Here is an 18,781-nt window from a genome sequence, read left to right as displayed (position 1 = left end):
AAATCAAACAGTCCATCTACATCACAAAGCAGTAGTAAATATAATGAATCTCAAAAGAACAAGGGAAATAATAATGACCAAGGTACAAAACCTTATTATATTCAAACACAGCAAAATCAAAATCAAAATAATTATGCAAGTAATAACTCAAAAAGGGTTGAAAATAACCAAGCAACATACAGCGAGTTCAAACAAAAGTTAGACCAGGGTAGAGCGCAAAACGCTCTAAATTATCAAAAACCCATATCTTATTCTACTACTAACCAACCCCAAAAAAGGCAGCGTGAAAGTTCCAGTGGTCAGTCTAAAATGGACACCAGTGAAAATTTTCATCAACTTGCCTCGGGATCGGAATCAGAAGTAGAAGAAGAAGAACCTACCCATTCATACAAATAACTATGAACGATATCAAACTCAAATGTTTGATTGACACAGGTTCATCAATAAATTTGATGAGTAAAAATTTTTTCAATTGTCCGATTAACTCAAAAGCTCCATTGGATGTACACACAATAAACGGTCAAATTATTTTAAAATCAAAAATTTCATTAAAACCTAGTAAACTATGTCCGACAAAGCAAACATTTTATTTACATAAATTCTCAGAAAAATACGACATTTTGTTAGGCAGGGAATATTTGGAAGATTCCAAAGCAATTATATGCTATACATCCAATACAGTCACTTTAAATAAATACACATTTAAATTGCGACTTGAAGATATTAATGAAGAAGAAGAAACACCTAAAGAGAGTTTAAAAGAAAACCTATTAGATTCTCTAAATATTGAGTATGTCAATTATGTAATTGACAACGAACTCAATGAAACAAATGAATTTCGACTTGATCATCTAAACGATGAAGAGAGGAAAGCCCTCACCAGTGTCTTATACGAGTTTAGTGACATACAGTACAAAGAAGGTGAAAATTTGACCTTCACAAGTACAACTAAACATGTCATAACAACTAAACACGAAGACCCAATTTACAGACGTCCATACAAATACCCACAAAGCTTCGACGAAGAAGTCGAAAACCAAATGAAAGACATGATGCAACAAGGCATCATAAGAAAATCGAATTCTCCGTATTGCTCTCCGGTTTGGGTAGTACCCAAAAAGCCAGATGCATCGGGAAAATCAAAATTTCGCATAGTCATTGACTATCGCAACCTCAACGAAATAACCGTTGATGACAAATACCCAATACCGGTAATGGATGAAATATTGGACAAGCTTGGAAATTGCCAATACTTTACAACCATTGACCTCGCAAAAGGTTTTCATCAAATACAAATGGATGAAAATTCCATTGCGAAGACAGCTTTTTCCACCAAAAATGGTCATTTTGAATATACTCGAATGCCATTTGGTTTAAAAAATGCACCCGCAACTTTTCAACGTTGCATGAATAATCTCTTAGCAGATTTAATATACAAAAACTGTCTCGTATATATGGATGACATAATTGTGTATTCCACTTCATTGGAAGAGCGTATAATGTCTTTGCGAAAGGTATTCTTAAAGCTCAGGGAAGCAAATTTAAAATTACAGCTAGACAAATGCGAATTCCTTAAAAAAGAAACTGAATTCCTAGGGCATATAATTACAACAGATGGTATTAAACCAAATCCCACAAAAATTAAAGCCGTAGTGAATTTCCCTATACCAAAGTCCACTAAGGAAATAAAATCATTTCTTGGTCTTTGCGGTTTTTACCGCAAATTTATTCCAAACTTCGCTAAAATAGCAAAACCAATGACATTACGACTAAAAAAAGGCTCAATAATAAATATCAAAGACTCAGACTATTACTTAGCTTTTGAAAAACTAAAAGTGATAATAACGTCCGATCCCATATTAATACACCCAGATTTTAAAAAGTCTTTTTCACTAACTACTGATGCCAGCAATTTTGCTATAGGCGCGGTATTATCGCAAGAGCATAAACCTATATGTTACGCGAGCAGAACTCTGAACGAACATGAAATTAATTATTCCGCAATAGAAAAGGAACTCCTTGCTATTGTTTGGGCCACTAAATATTTCAGGTCCTATTTATTTGGTAGAAAATTCGAGATCTACAGTGATCACAGGCCATTGGTTTGGCTTGATTCAATTAAAGAGCCAAACATGAAACTTTAGAGATGGAAAATCAAATTAAATGAATTTGATTACCATATCAAATATCTCCCTGGTAAAGAAAACCATGTAGCAGATGCTCTATCAAGAGTAAAAATTGAAGAAAACTTCCTAGGAGAAACCTCCAGTAATATTTCGTTACCAACACAAGCTACTATTCACAGTGCTCAAGAAGATAACCAATCTTATATTTCCTTAACGGAGAGGCCAATTAATTACTACAATAGGCAGATAGAATTTATAAAAGACGATAATAATACCGTAGAAACTAAAGGATATTTTCATAAAACAAAAATTAAAATTCATTACATAGAAATGACAAATGTCCATGCCAAAGAATTAATTAAAGAATATTTTTGTACTAAAAGAAGCGTAATTTTCTTTCATAACGAAGCAGACTTCCTTACATTTCAAAACGCTTACATAGAAATTGTCAGTCCGAATAACATAACTAAAGTTATGAAATCAAACATCAAATTAAAAGATATTGAAACATATTCAGAATTTAAAGAAATAATTATAAAAAGCCACAGAGAACTTTTACACCCAGGAATAGAGAAACAAACTAACCTTTTCAAAGAAAAATATTATTACCCAGACTACCAAAAGTTAATACAGAACATTATTAATGAATGCGAAGTATGTAACATATCCAAAACAGAACATAGAGATACTAAACTAAACTATGAGTTAACACCAGAAACTTTTAATCCCAGAGAAAAATATGTTATCGATTTTTATTTAATCAATAATAAAACATTCCTGTCATGCATTGACATTTATTCCAAATATGCCGCCTTGATTGAAGTTAGCAGTAGAGACTGGCTGGAAGCGAAAAGAGCTCTCCTTAAAATTTTCAATGAAATGGGAAAACCGTCCGAAATAAAGGCCGATAAAGATTCAGCTTTTATATGTTCCGCGTTACACTTATGGCTTAGGTCCGAAAATGTGAATATAAATATCACAACAAGTAAAAATGGAATTTCCGACATTGAAAGATTCCATAAAACAGTCAATGAAAAGTTAAGAATCATTAATAGTGAGTCCGACCCAGAAAATAAGATAACACAATTTGAAACTATTCTCTATGTATATAATCATAAAACCAAACATAATACAACTGGTAGAATACCAGCTGATATTTTCATTTATGCAGGAACACCTGCATATGACACCCAAAAGGAGAAACAATCAAAAATAGATAAGTTGAATAAAGATAGACATAGCTATGAAGTAGATACCAGATATAAACAAGCACCATTGGTAAAAAGTAAAACAACTAACCCATTTAAGAAAACAGGGCGTATAGAACAAATAGATGAGAAACATTACGAAGAAACAAATGGAGGAAGAAAAGTTGAACATTATAAATCTAAATTTAAAAAACAAAAGAAAATTAATAACAGTAAATATCATTCCAGCTCAACTCTCAAAAATCAAGAGGAGTCCGATTAAACAGTTATTCATAATAACATTTATAATATGTTTCGTCCGTACCGTCCGTGGTCAAAGCCTAGAGGTGAACCCAATACAAGCTAAAAATGGATATCTTATATTTAAAACAGGATCAATTAATATACCTATAAACTATGAATATCACTATTTGTCCGTAAACTTAACAAAAACCGAACAAACTTTTGCGAATTTAATTAAACAAGCTGAAGAATATGGTACTATAGCCCAAATCCAATATTTAACTGAAAAATTAGACAGAGAGATGAATGGAATAAGAATAATAAAACGTAATAAACGTGGGTTAATTAATATTATAGGTACCGCATATAAATACCTTTTTGGCACTTTAGATCAAAATGACAAAGAAGAATTAGAACAAAAAATAAACGATCTTTCTCAACATAATATTCAAATTAATGAATTGAATGAAGTAATAGAAGTAGTCAATAGAGGCATTGAAGTAATCAACCATTTAAGCGCAATAAGTGAGGGTGACAGAAGATTAGAACTTTTAATATTTAATTTACAACACTTTACCGAATACATTGAAGATATAGAACTTGGTATGCAGTTAACAAGACTTGGTATTTTTAATCCCAAATTACTAAAACATGATCCATTATCACATGTAAATTCCGAAAAATTGCTAAATATAAAAACTTCTACGTGGTTAAAATCAGATGCAAATGAAATACTTATTATTTCCCATATTCCTAGAGACATTATAAAAACTGCACTTTTTACCATCGTACCATATCCAGACGAAGATAATAATATACTTATAGAAAATGTAAATGATAAATATTATATTCAAGATAATCAAGTTTATAAACAAAACTCAAGAAAAACAATAATAAACAAATGTATTACAGGAATATTAAATCAAATACCAACAGAATGTAGATATTCAAAAACACATAACAATATTGGAATAACTTATGTAGAACCAAACATAATTTTAACTTGGAAATTATCAAAAGTTGTATTAAATCAAAACTGTATAACTAATAGAGAAATTATAATAGAAGGAGACAATATAATAAAAGCTTTTAATTGTTCTGTTCAAATAGAAAACATATTAATCACAAGCACAACACTAGACTACACACAAACGGTCTATATCAATAACAATGTAACAAAGTTAGAACCATTATCATATCTACACGCTAAAGAAATAATTAAGGAACACACTAATACATACAACACATTACAAATTGTTACATTAACTATACTTGCTATTATAATACTTGCACTTATACTATATTTTATTTATAAATATAAAGGCATTCCAAAAAAAATTAATTGTTAAGTATAAAAAAGAGAATTCAGAACAAATAAAACAACAAAATAGTATAACAACAGAAAATATAAATACAGTACCTGATACTAATCCTGTATTGTATCCTAGAATATCCGCCTGAGGACAGGCTAAATTTTAAGGGTGGGGTAGTGACATATGTAATGCTCAACCACACAACATATATCTACAACATATACCAGCCACTTTATATATTATATTCTCTTACTTAGCAACAATAGAACATAGAACCAAGAATGCCTTAGCACATAAGAACCCCAACTTATCGGTGACAATAACAAATTCGGCCGATGTAAACAATTTAACATAAACATCCGCAGTCTTATTCGTTATTCCCACTAGAAGGGTGAAAACTGCTTACACAGCTTAAAGGGTCAAAACTTTCCACGTAGCTCAAACTCGGCTGATCTGTATCCATGCGCAATTCACTCAAGAGAGCGCCTAATTAACGTTAACATAAATGAGAGCCTATGTACGCTCAATATGAAGAAGTAAATAAGCTCAGCCAAGGGTTTGCTAAGCGTTCGCTTTGCAAATTAGATTTAGATTTTATTCATACTTCAATTGTGTAAGACGTGAATTTGTCTCCGACGTTCGCTTAAGTTTTTGATTGAATAAAAAATTATTTTTTTTATAAACCAACAAACCGCGAAGTTGTAATTATATATATGTCGGAGCATAATTTTGCATGTGTTAGTGTATGGGTATTCTGGTAGTGTATTTCATCATAATGGAAATATTGCATCAGCCTCTATTTGCGCAGTTATTGGTTGCCTGTAGTTTGTAGTGGGAAAAACCGTTTTAGCGCGGCGCCAGCGTGTTGTCGCTGACGCCGAGTGTGGTTCGATGGTAAGCACGTAGAAGAAGTGTGCGACAGAGTGCAGTTGTGCGTGAAAAAATTAAGGAGCTATTGGAGTGTAAGATTATAAAACCGAGCTGCTCACCCTATGCAAGTCCCATAATGTTAGTTGATTATCGAGAATTAAATTCAAATACGGTCTCAGATAGATATCCTTTGCCTCTTATATCAGATCATATAGCTAGACTTCATGGAGCGAAATAATAGGTTGGCAAATATCTCCCTTCCGCTTTTTTGCTCTTTATTCAATGCTTTATAAAAAGTGTTACAGTGATCGGATTTAGTTCAAATATGCGAGTTGATTGCTGATCTTGTTGGTGAAGATATGAGGAGGTTAAAGAGTCTAATGGGAAAATACTCAAAATCTTTTATTAACGGAATTCCTTTGTCTGGGGTTAGCTCAGGGGAAATGAAAATTAAATTGGTAGACCCAAATAAAATTGTTCAAAGAAGACCATATAGGCTTAGTCCAAATGAAAGAGAGTTGGTGCGTGAAAAAAATTAAGGATCTATTGGAGTGTAAGATTGTAAAACCGAGCTGCTCACCCTATGCAAGTCGAACGCACTATGAGCACCTTAAAGAACTTATTGACTGCAGTTGAGACTAGCAGCCGCGCTTGGCAAGATGCGTTGGGAGAGGTTCAATTAGCGTTAAACTGTACGGTTAGTAAAGCAACCAAGGCAAGTCCCTTAGAACTGTTTATTGGTTGCTTCCACCTTGCGATACGGCAGACGAGATTGATTTGACAGAGGTGGGAGCGCAGGCAGTTCACAATATTTCAGCTGCAGCAGCATATAGCAGGAGCCAATTTGATAAAGGAAAAGCCAAAGTTGTTAACTGTCAAGTTGGAGATTTCGTGTTGTTGAGAAGTGAAGAAAGGCATCAAACAAAGTTAAGTCCGAAGTTTGGAGGGCCTTTTGAAATAACCGAATTGTTGGAGGGGGATAGATATATGCTCAGGACGTTGACGAACAATAGAAAATATAAATATGCTCACGATGACATAAGAAAAATGCCAGATTGGCAAGTACAAGAAGAATTAGAAAAATGTACAAAGAATTTAAATGAAATGGTTGAAAATGAAGCTGTTGAAAGAGACAGTAATGAAGAAATGGAAAATGAAGCTGTTGAAAGAGACAGTAATGAAGAAATGGAAAATGAAGCTGTTGAAAGAGACAGTAATGAAGAAATGGAAAATGAAGCTGTTGAGAGAGACAGTGATAAGGAAATGGAAAAGAAAGCTGTTGAAAGAGACAGTAATGAAATGATTAGAGTATAAGCTTTAGCAAGTGACACTGCGGAGGCCTGAAGGGCTTATAATGAAATTTATAATAATAATGTAAGCACAAGTGCAAAACAATTGTTTTGATCATGGCGTGTGGCGCATTAGATATGGTAATGAAATGATGAATGAATTATGTTAAAAAGTTTTGTATTGCTCTAGGAATGATATTGAGGTGTGAAATTTAATTTGTTAATGTAAGTGTAATTTAAAAATGGTTTTGTTGCATTACAGAAAAAGCATTATGATAATATTTCACGAGGTCGTGTAATGGTCAGGATGGCCGTGTCGGAGCATAATTTTGCATGTGTTAGTGTATGGGTATTCTGGTAGTGTATTTCATCATAATGGAAATATTGCATCAGCCTCTATTTGCGCAGTTATTGGTTGCCTGAAGTTTGTAGTTTTGGGAAGAACCGTTTTAGCGCGGCGCCAGCGTGTTGTCGCTGACGCCGAGTGTGGTTCGATGGTAAGCACGGAGAAGAAGAGTGCGACACAAGGCAGTTGTGCGTAGGACTTCAGTGCGATCGGAACTCACTGCGCGAGCATTATGGCAAATAACAACGAAACTGCGACATATATAATAACGAGTTCGCGGTTGCAAGTTTTGAAAAAAATATAAGTTTTTATTTCAAGATAAAAATACAACTTTGAATCGGAGTCAATTCACGTCTTAATGGTATAGCGGATGAATTAGAACTAAATCTGAAGTGTGAGTTGAACGCTTAGCAAACCCTTGGTCGACTTTGTTTATATGAGCTTGAAGGCTCTCCTCTTTATTCAAATGGGTTGCGCCCTTTAAGAGAGTTGCGCATGGAAAATTACCAGGATTTGTGCTGCGTAAGCTATTTGGTTGCTTAGTGGGAATAACGAATTTCGGCATCAGCGGATGTTTATGTCTATGAATCAATTGTTTATGTTAACGCGGCCGAAATTGTTATTGTCGCCAAGAGCTTGGGATCTGACTTATGTGTTGGGGTAAATGGATTGGGTGGGTGTGGTCAAGTGGTACATATGTACTGTGTGTGTGTGGTGTGTGTGTGTGACAAAGTGTTATACTATGGTACATATGCTACTTCCCCATCCTTAAGAAATTAGCCTGTCCTCAGGCGGATAATTTAGGATACAAGACAGGATTTACATTATTTTCTATTTCTGTTACATCATTGTTTATAATATTTGATTCAATAGGAGTGGGTACTTGCCTTTTGAATTTGATTATAATTTTCTTAGGTATATTCTTATATTTTTAGATATAATAGAATATTATTATGACAGCTAAAACTATTAAAATAGTAAATGTAATTATTTGAAATTTATTATTTGCTTTGTTATGGATTTCAAAAATATCTTTAGCTTGTATATAAGAAAGGGCTTTTAATTTAGTGATATTGTTGTTAACATAAATCGTTTGTGTGTAATCTAACATAGTGTTTGATATTGAGATGTCTTCGATTTGTATGGAACAGTTAAAAGCTTTTATTATGTTGTCTCCCTCTATTATTATATCTCTATTTATGCAATTTTGATTAAGTATGGTTTTTGGTAAGTTCCAAGTTAATATTATATTAGGTTCGACATAATTGATTTCAAATTCTTTATGAGTTTTTACATATCTGCATTCTGTATTAAATTGGTTAAGTATGTCCGTTAAGCATTTGTTTATTATTAAAGAACTCGTTGAGTTCATTAGCTGGGACGCTGTTTTCGGACAAATTTTTGAATTTTATATTCTAGCTCTTCTTTATCTGCTTGATCTAAGGTTCCAAAAAGGTATTTATAAATTGTGCCCATAAAATTAGCTAAGCCGCGTTTGCTGCGCTTTGCTATTCTAATGCCATTCATTTCTCTTTTTAATTTCTCTGCTAAATATTGGACTTGGGATAAAGTTTCATATTCTTCTGATTGTTTTACTAAGTTATCATATGTTTGTTCTATTTTTGTAATATTTACAGATAAGTAGTGATACTCGTAATTGATTGGTAAACTTATTGATCCAGTATTAAATATAAGGTAGCCATTTTTGGCATTAATTGGGTTAACTTCAAGATGTTGTCCTTGGACATGTTGGATAAAACATAATAGAAAATAGTAAAGGATCATCAAAATTGTGTAATTATGTTGGATTGCCTTGGTCGTTTTGGGTTGTGCTGGAATTATTGTTATATTTAGTTTCATTAATTTTCTTTTTTTTATATTTTGATTTATAGTGGGTTATTTTCCTGCCTCTGTTTTTCTGTTCATAATATTTATCGTCAATCTGTGTAATTTCTCCTGTCTTTTTATATGGGTTTGTTGTCTTTGATGTTACTAATGGTGCTTGTCTATATCTGGTATCTACTTCATAACTATGTCTATTTTCGTTTAATTTATTTATTTTATTAATTTTCTCTTGCTGGGTGTCATGTGCAGGTGTTCCTGCATATATAGAAATATCTGCTGGTGTTTTACCTGTTGTATTATGTTTAATTTTATGGTTATAAACATAGAGTAGGGTTTCAAATTTTGTTATTTTATTCTCTGGGTCGGACTCAGTGCTTATAATTCTTAACTTTTCGTTGACAGTTTTATGAAATCTCTCAATGTCAGAAATTCCATTTTTACTTGTTGTGACGTTAATGTGAACATTTTCGGACTTTAGCCATAAATGTAATGCAGCACACATAAATGCTGAGTGTTTATCGGCTTTTATTTCGGACGGTTTTCCCATTTCATTAAAAATTTTAAGTAGAGCTCTTTTTGCTTCGAGCCAATCCCTAGAGCTGACTTCAATTAAGGCGGCATATTTGGAATAAACGTCAATACATGACAGGAATGTTTTATTATCGATTAAATAAAAATCGATAACATATTTTGCTCTAGGATTGAAAATTTCTGGCGTTAACTCGTAATTTAATTTAGTTTCTCTATGTTCTGTTTTGCACATGTTACATACTTCACATTCGTTGATAATGTTCTGTATTAACTTTTGATAGTCTGGGTAGTAATATTTTTCTTTAAAAATTTTGGTTTGTTTTTCAATACCTGGATGTAAGAGTTCTCTGTGGGTTTTTATTATTACTTCTTTAAATTCTGAATATGTTTCAATATCTATTAATTTACTGGTTGCTCTCATAACTTTAGTTATGTTGTTCGGACTGACAATTTCTAAGAAGGCGTTTTGAAATGTAAGGAAATCTATTTCATTATGAAAATAAATTACGCTATTATTTGTACACAAATATTCTTTTATTAATTCTTTTGCATATGCGCTTGTCATTTCTTTATAATGGATTTTTAGTTTTGTTTTATGAAAATATTTTCTTATTTCTGTATTGTTATTGTCGTCTTTGACAAATTCTATTTGTCTATTATAGTAGTTTTTTGGTCTTTCCGTAAAGGAAATGTAATTTTGGTTATCTTCATGGCTACTATGTATGGTAGCAGCTGAAGTGGGAGATTCGCCGTAGAAGTTTTCTATTTTTACACGTGAAAGTGCGTCGGCGAAATGGTTCTTTTCCTGGTATATATTTTATATGGTAATCAAACTCATTTAGTTTGATTTTCCATCTTTGGAGTTTCATGTTTGGTTCCTTGATATTATCGAGCCAAAGTAAAGGTTGATGATCACTAAGGATCTGAAATTTACGACCAAAAAGATAGGACCTGAAGTATTTAGTGGCCCAGACAATAGCTAAAAGTTCTTTTTCTATTGCTGAATAATTAAGTTCATGTTCATTGAGAGTGCGGCTAGCGTAACAAACGGGTTTATGATCCTGTGATAATACAGCACCTAGAGCGGCATTGCTTGCATCTGTGGTTAATGAGAATGTTTTTTCGAAATTTGGGTAAATTAATATTGGTTCGGACATAATTAAAAATTTTAATTTTTCGAAGGCTGATATATACTCGGTATCTTTAGAATTTATAACGGAACCTTTTTTTAGTTTTTGTGTTATTGGTTTAGCAATTTTTGCAAAGTTAGGGATAAATTTACGGTAGAAACCGCAAAGTCCTAAAAATTATTTTATTTCTTTATTAGTTTTAGGTAATGGGAATTTCTGTATGGCTTCTATTTTATTTGGGTTGGGCTTTATGCCTTCAGTACTTACAATGTGTCCTAAGAACTCCTTTTCCCTTTTCATAAATTCACATTTGTCAAGTTGTAACTTTAGACCAGCTTCTTGTAATTTAGCAAATACTTTACGTAGAGATGACAAGTGTTCTTCCAATGAAGTGGAAAAAACCATTATATCGTCCATGTAAACTAAACAATCTTTGTAAATTAGGTCTTCTAATGGATTGTTAATACAACGTTGAAATTTTGCAGGTGCGTTCTTCATTCGAGTGTACTCGTAATGTCCATTTTTTGTGGAAAAAGCTGTTTTTTGAATCGAGCTTTCATCCATTTGGATCTGATGAAAACCTTTTGCTAAATCTATGGTAGTGAAATATTGAGACCTACCTAGCTTATCTAGTATTTCATCCATGACAGGAATTGGGTATTTATCATCAATAGTAATTTCGTTTAGTTTGCGATAGTCGATTACTATCCTGAACTTTGTTTTACCAGAAGCATCGCTTTTTTTCGGTATTATCCAGATAGGAGAACAGTAGGGTGAGTTAGATTTTCGAACAATGCCTTGTTGAATCATTTCTTTGATTTGTACCTCGACTTCTTTGTCGTAGGCCTGGGGGTATTTGTAATGTTTCCTATAGATTGGGTCTTCATGTTTAGTTTTGATGACATGCTTTACAGTACTTGTGAAGGTCAAATTTTCACCTTCTCTGTATTGTATGTCCCTAAATTCTTGAGGAATTTTAGTAAGGGCATTTGACTCTTCTTTATTTAGATGGTCAAGCCTGAATTCATTTGATTCCCTTATCTCGTTTCCTATTGCATAATTTGTGGCTTCATCATCAGTGGATAATGATGGCTGTAAAACATTCAAATAGTCGGGGTTGTCTTCTAGGCAACCTTCTCGTTCTGGTAGGTAGTCCATTAAGAACCTGTTGTTGTTTAAAACTACACTTCTTTTGCCAAAGTTTATTTGGGCGTTGGCGTCTTCTAGGAACCTTGTGCCTAATATCATATCGTAATTTTCGGAAAAATTATGAATATAAAAAACTTGTTTAGTAGGGCAAAGCTTACTTGGTTTTAGAATTATGATTTTCTTTAGGGTTATTGTATCGTTAATGGAGTGTGTTTGTAAATTAGTAGTTTTGACAGGGAAATTAAAAATGTTTGCTCTTATGATGTTTATTGTAGACCCAGTGTCTATAACACATAAGAGCGGTATATTGTTTAAAACAATATTTATGAAGGAATTGTGTCTTCTTCTTCGTCCTAGGCATGTAGATGAAAATTTTCGGACCTATCCATTTTTGGATGGCCGCTGGTACTAGGTCTTTGCCTTTTTGTTGCCGGATCCGGAGCGGATGAAGAAACTGGATTTTGTTGATAGTTGTTGGAATAATTTAAAGGATTTTGTGTCTGTGCTTGGTTGAGTTTTTGCTTAAATTCTTGGAATAGGTGTTCAAAAGGCTGGTCATGGCTGTTATTGTTTTTGTTCATATATTGATTTTTATTTTGGCTAATTGATGTTTGATTATAATTTTGATTTCTATTTTGATTATTTGAAGTGTTGTTATAGTTTGGGCTGTATTGATTTTTATTTTGGGTATTTTGATTATTTTGGGATTTTGGGTGATCGGACCATGTACTGTCATAACAACCCTCCTGCTGTACAATTTGCTTTAATTTACTGACTGTTGTTATATCAAATCTGGCTAATTGCATGTAGAGCCTATCTGGGAGTTTTTTAATAATTACACTTTTTACTGTATTGTTCATTGCGTTTGTATAAATGTGATTATGTAGATTGTTATTTTCTAAAGCTATCTTATTTGTTATTACGAAGCATTTTGCTTCAAGCTCTTCTATGAACTTACGAACTGATCCATTGAATTGGGTGTTATATAGTCGTCTCAAAAGCTCTTCAAATGGTGTCTGGGTCTTGAACTCGGCGATTAGGGCTTCCTTCAATTCCGGCCATGTATTAGCTGCACTGCGCTGGGATACTCGTTGGGCGTCGCCTCCAATTTGCATTTCGATTGCACTGAAGAGGACGTGTAACTGGCGGACGTCAGTTGATGGATATAGTTGAAGTATGAACTCTATTCTTCTTATGAACGAGCTCAGTTCCAGTGTCGTACCGGTAAATGTTGGTACCTGTCGAATCTGACCAAGAGCCTGGTTCAGATGATTCTCGGAGTGTTATGGTAGTGCCATTGTTGTTTCTCTTGTTTTTGTTGTTGTTGATTTTATTTTATTTATCACTCCTCGTAGCGGTCACGCTTTTTGATTTGCGGGCTACACACTGTCTTTGTCACTGGCAAAACCTGGGGCTTCAGTTACCCTTTAGTGGTCTTGCCTTTGCAGCACTTATGTAATAATTTTTTTCTTCTAGTAGCGGTCGCACTATTATGGTGGGCTACCAAGTTGAAGCAGTTTTAATTATTACGCACTGTATGACTGGCGGATAGTTACTTCTTGTAGCATTGATTAGCCACAAAGTTGAAGTTAAATCACACACGAAGGTTCTTTGTTGGTCACTATAAGTTTAGGACCACCGACTGCGCCAATAACGAGTTCGCGGTTGCAAGTTTTGAAAAAAATATAAGTTTAAGTATATAAGATAAAAATACAACTTTGAATCGGAGTCAATTCACGTCTTAATGGTATAGCGGATGAATTAGAACTAAATCTGGAGTGTGAGTTGAACGCTTAGCAAACCCTTGGTCGACTTTGTTTATATGAGCTTGAAGGCTCTCCTCTTTATTCAAATGGGTTGCACTTTTTAAGAGAGTTGCGCATGGAAAATTACCAGGATTTGTGCTGCGTAAGCTATTTGGTTGCTTGGTGGGAATAACGAATTTCGGCATCGGCGGATGTTTATGTCTATGAATCAATTGTTTATGTTAACGCGGCCGAAATTGTTATTGTCGCCAAGAGCTTGGGATCTGACTTATGTGTTGGCGTAAATGGATTGGGTGGGTGTGATCAAGTGGTACATATGTACTGTGTGTGTGGTGTGTGTGTGTGACAAAGTGTTATACTATGGTACATATGCTACTATATACATTATACATAACCATATAGAACGCCCCGGGATTGTGTTAATTAGCTACAAATAGTTAAAAAACTAATCCCATTATTAGTCAAGTTAATTACACTATTAGGTTTATATCCCAATAACTTGCACATATGCTAGACTCCTTGGTCCGTGTTTCAAAACGGTTCCCGAAGGTATCCTGAATCTTTCGTATTGTTAATCATACAATAAATATCATATAATAAACACAAAAATCAATGATAATTATGCCATTATATAATTCCGAAAAATAAAGGCACTGTAATCATATTAATTAATTAATTTTAATGATGAATTTTCCGTAAGGGATATTCAGGTTCATCGGGCTTAACCTCTAAGCAGTTTCACGTACTGTTTAACTCTCTATTCAGAGTTCTTTTCAACTTTCCCTCACGGTACTTGTTTACTATCGGTCTCATGGTTATATTTAGTTTGGAAACATCATCTAGTAATCATTAACGTTATACGGGCCTGGCACCCTCTATGGGTAAATGGCCTCATTGAAGAAGGACCTAAATCGTTAATTTCTCATTAATTCTATATATATAATGATAAAAACATTTTTTTAAATTATTTCTTGCAGCAAAGTGTTTTCTATTAAACGAACCAACGAAGAATAATAACATAACCAGGTTTATTCTATTTCCGAATCATTAATAAGAGACAATTCTAGATGAAAAATAATTCAATTTTGTATGCTACACATTTCTCAGTATGTGGCGAAAAAAAAAACTTGAAAAGAACTTGAAAAAGAAAATATTTATCTTCGTTTTTCACATCCAAATGTGAGATAATGTTTTTCATATATATTTTTTAATATTAGGAATAAAAAAATTATTATTTTATCCAATAATATACCATATGCTTATAAAATTTATAAACAACTTAATTAGCATAGTCATACAACCCTCAACCATATGTAGTCCAAGCTGCACTGTAAAATTAATTAAAGTACATAACAGCATGGACTGCGATATGCGTTCAAAATGTCGATGTTCATGTGTCCTGCAGTTCACACGATGACGCACAGTTTGCTGCGTTCTTCATCGACCCATGAGCCGAGTGATCCACCGCTTAGAGCTTTATAATTCATTTTTATATAATGTCAATTTTGCTTTTATTGAAAGAAATTAAAAATACACAATTTTACTGGCATAATTGCTTCAATAAATGTATTTTTATACCTAAAATAAATGCTGCGATATGTCTTAGTTTCATATAAGCATTATGTATCATATAATCTGGTTATTTAGGGTTTATATATAACTATGTTTGGGCGATACATACTGCAATTTATATAAAACATTGACCTGATGGGTACCAGGTACTACATTGTATATTTTAGGTTGTTGCATTAGCCAACGGATGCTCATAACTAAGATGAACAATACATAATCGTTTTATTCTATAATCATATCATATCTAAATTTGATAATCTGGTAATTTAAATTTTGTAAATTTTTTAATTTTGTAATTTGGTAAGTAATTTTGGTAAATTCAAAATGTATTTGTATTGTATAATGATCCTTCCGCAGGTTCACCTACGGAAACCTTGTAACGACTTTTACTTCATCTAAATAATCAAGTTCGGTCAATTTTTACGAAACAACCGTAACACGCAAGGCGTCACAGTGATCACGTCCGGAGACCTCACTAAATAATTCAATCGGTAGTAGCGACGGCCGGTGTGTACAAAAGGCAGGGACGTAATCAATGCGAGTTCATGTGAACAGTTTCAGTTCACAATCCCAAGCATGAAAACGGTCTAGGAAATACACGTTGATTTTTATTGTAGCGCGCGTGCAGCTCAGACCTGTTATTGCTCAATCTCATTATTGCTAGACGCAATTTGTCCATTTAAGAAGCTAGTGACCTTATAAGGAGACAAACCAACAGGTACGGCTCCTCTTACATAAACACATTCAAACACAATAAGGCAATATAAGCTTCAGCACCATAATCCTGAAGATATCTATTTAATATATTTGAGTATCGTTCGTTATCGGAATTAGCCAGACAAATCCCGGGAAGCGACTGAGAGAGCCATAAAAGTAGCTACACCCAATTGCTAGCTGGCATCGTTTATGGTTAGAACTAGGGCGGTATCTGATCGCTTTCGAACCTCTAACTTTCGTTATTGATTAATGAAAACATCTTTGGCAAATGCTTTCGCTTAAGTTAGTCTTAAGACTGTCCAAGAATTTCACCTCTCGCGTCGTAATACTAATGCCCCCAAATGCTTCTATTAATCATTACCTCTTGATCTAAAAACCAATGAAAGCAGAACAGAGGTCTTATTTCATTATCAGAATACACAGGATATTTAGGCATTTGAAGACTGCTTTAAGCACTCTTATTTGTTCAAAGTATTAGTACCGGCCCACAATAACACTCGTTTAAGAGCACTAATGCAGATTTTTAAATAGGAGGAACATATGAAAAAATACAAGTATTTAATCACATATAAGAACTCCGCCGGTAATACGCTTACATACATAAAGGTATAGTACTAACCACAATTGTAAGTTGTACTACCCGTATGAAACACAAGTTCAACTACGAACGTTTTAACCGCAACAACTTTAATATACGCTATTGGAGCTGGAATTACCGCGACTGCTGGCACCAGAATTGCCCTCCAATTGGTCCTTGTTAAAGGATTTAAAGTGTACTCATTCCAATTACAGGGCCTCGGATATGAGTCCTGTATTGTTATTTTTCGTCACTACCTCCCCGAGCTGGGAGTGGGTAACTTACGCGCCTGCTGCCTTCCTTAGATGTGGTAGAAGTTTCTTAGGCTCCCTCTCCGGAATCGAACCCTGATTGCCCGTTTCCCGTTGCAACCATGGTAGTCCTAGTTACTACCATCAAAAGTTGATAGGGCAGACATTTGAAAGATCTGTCGTCGATCTGCATGTTATCTAGGGTTCAACCAATATAACGATCGCTTGTGATCGCTTGGTTTTAGCCTAATAAAAGCACATGTCCCATAAGGTTCATATTTTAATTGCATGTATTAGCTCTAGAATTACCACAGTTATCCAAGTAACTGTTAACGATCTAAGGAACCATAACTGATATAATGAGCCTTTTGCGGTTTCACTTTTTATTCGTTAGTACTTAGACATGTATGGCTTAATCTTTGAGACAAGCATATAACTACTGGCAGGATCAACCAGAATAATGTTTCATTCTTCATATTCCATTCATATTTTTCGAATTGAAATAAGCAATATAAATATTATAGATTTCCATTTTATATAATTCCATTTATTTTATCATATTGAAAAATACTTCAATATTTTGCCTTTGGGTAAAATTTTAAATCTCTTTTAATTCGATTACGGGCATTTTTATATAGCATTCGTATTCGTATATTCCATTATATTTTAATACTTGTTTCACCATATAATAATATTCATATAATATATATAGTAACATATCCATTATTACACCCACAACTCCCCATAAGATAACTATAAGCAACATACACTAGTATAAGCTCATATACACACATTAATGTATAAACACAAAATATCTAAGTCTAAGCACAAAATGTAATCAAAGAACGAGAGCCCTTCGATTAACCTTGGACACAGCGTCATGTTCCAAAGCCACCCTTTCTCACAGATCGCAAATCATAAACATAGACACTTGTCGCCTTATCATAAACATAGACACTTGCCGCCTTTATAAACACAGACTCTCGTCCCCTAATCATTTGCATTCGACCACTTGGCGAGCCAACTGAAATAATAAACTTTCGCGATCGGCGCCTACGCCTACGCACTTGTCCCAGGATTCTCCAATTACCCCTATTCTTCAGAAGACTCTCTTCCAACAAGAAAATAGAGGTTTACAACCAAACTCTCTTAAACTTCGCTCTTTGGCTTCCCCAAATTGCCTATAAAACAGCAAGCATGCCTCCATGCAACAGTTCAGTACTGAGTACGTTATCAACCGCGATAACACCGCTTAAGCCAATTTAACTTTCCAATTTCGTGATAATCAAATGGCTCTAGTTCTTTCCATAAATGGAATTAATAAAAAGGTTTAATAAAATATAAAACTCAATCGTGTGTTTTTTTTATCAAACCCTCGGTCTGAATTCGTAAATATATGTATTTCTATAATTTTGTATTTATATTATACATATTTCATTTTAAAATATCATTTTGTTTCCAACATACATAATTATTGTATCCACACATGTACAATTTTTGTTTAACCAATATAAATTTTGAGTTAAATCATTTGCAATTTGATGATAAATTTAAAATTGATCTTTATCCATATAACTCTCTGGTAATACATAACGTAAAATCGAACGCATATGATTTCTAAATTAGATATTTCTAAAGTCGTATATTCCTATTAACCGCGGAGCCAAGTCCCATGTTCATAAGAACTGAGAAACAAATTTGTACGGATAATAATATACTTTATTTGTAACTAACCAAATTTAAATCATCATGCTCCGAAATATATATTTCGAATAATGCATGAGGTCGGCAACCACTGCCCGCTTTTTGAACCCGCTGTCCTCAAAGCGGGTATTTTCAAATCTGTTTGCCACCCAACACGTGCTATTC

At 33.7% G+C, this 18,781-nt stretch overlaps 1 protein-coding gene and 1 non-coding gene across 3 annotated transcripts in view; both read right to left on the bottom strand.

Annotated features, from left to right (window-relative positions):
- LOC26526662 (dynein beta chain, ciliary) overlaps window positions 1-18,781 on the bottom strand; it is a 505,182-nt gene that overhangs the window by 21,399 nt on the left and 465,002 nt on the right. The gene's annotated exons all lie outside the window — the stretch shown is intronic.
- On the bottom strand, window positions 15,093-15,271 carry LOC6556278. The gene has a single exon (XR_046945.1). It is a non-coding gene; the product is annotated as a 5.8S ribosomal RNA (ribosomal RNA).

Source organism: Drosophila erecta, unplaced genomic scaffold, assembly GCF_003286155.1.
Source record: "Drosophila erecta strain 14021-0224.00,06,07 unplaced genomic scaffold, DereRS2 tig00000055-arrow-pilon, whole genome shotgun sequence".
Lineage (NCBI taxonomy): Eukaryota > Metazoa > Arthropoda > Insecta > Diptera > Drosophilidae > Drosophila > Drosophila erecta.
Note: the sequence above shows the minus strand (reverse complement) of the source record. Positions and strands in the feature narration are given on the sequence as shown.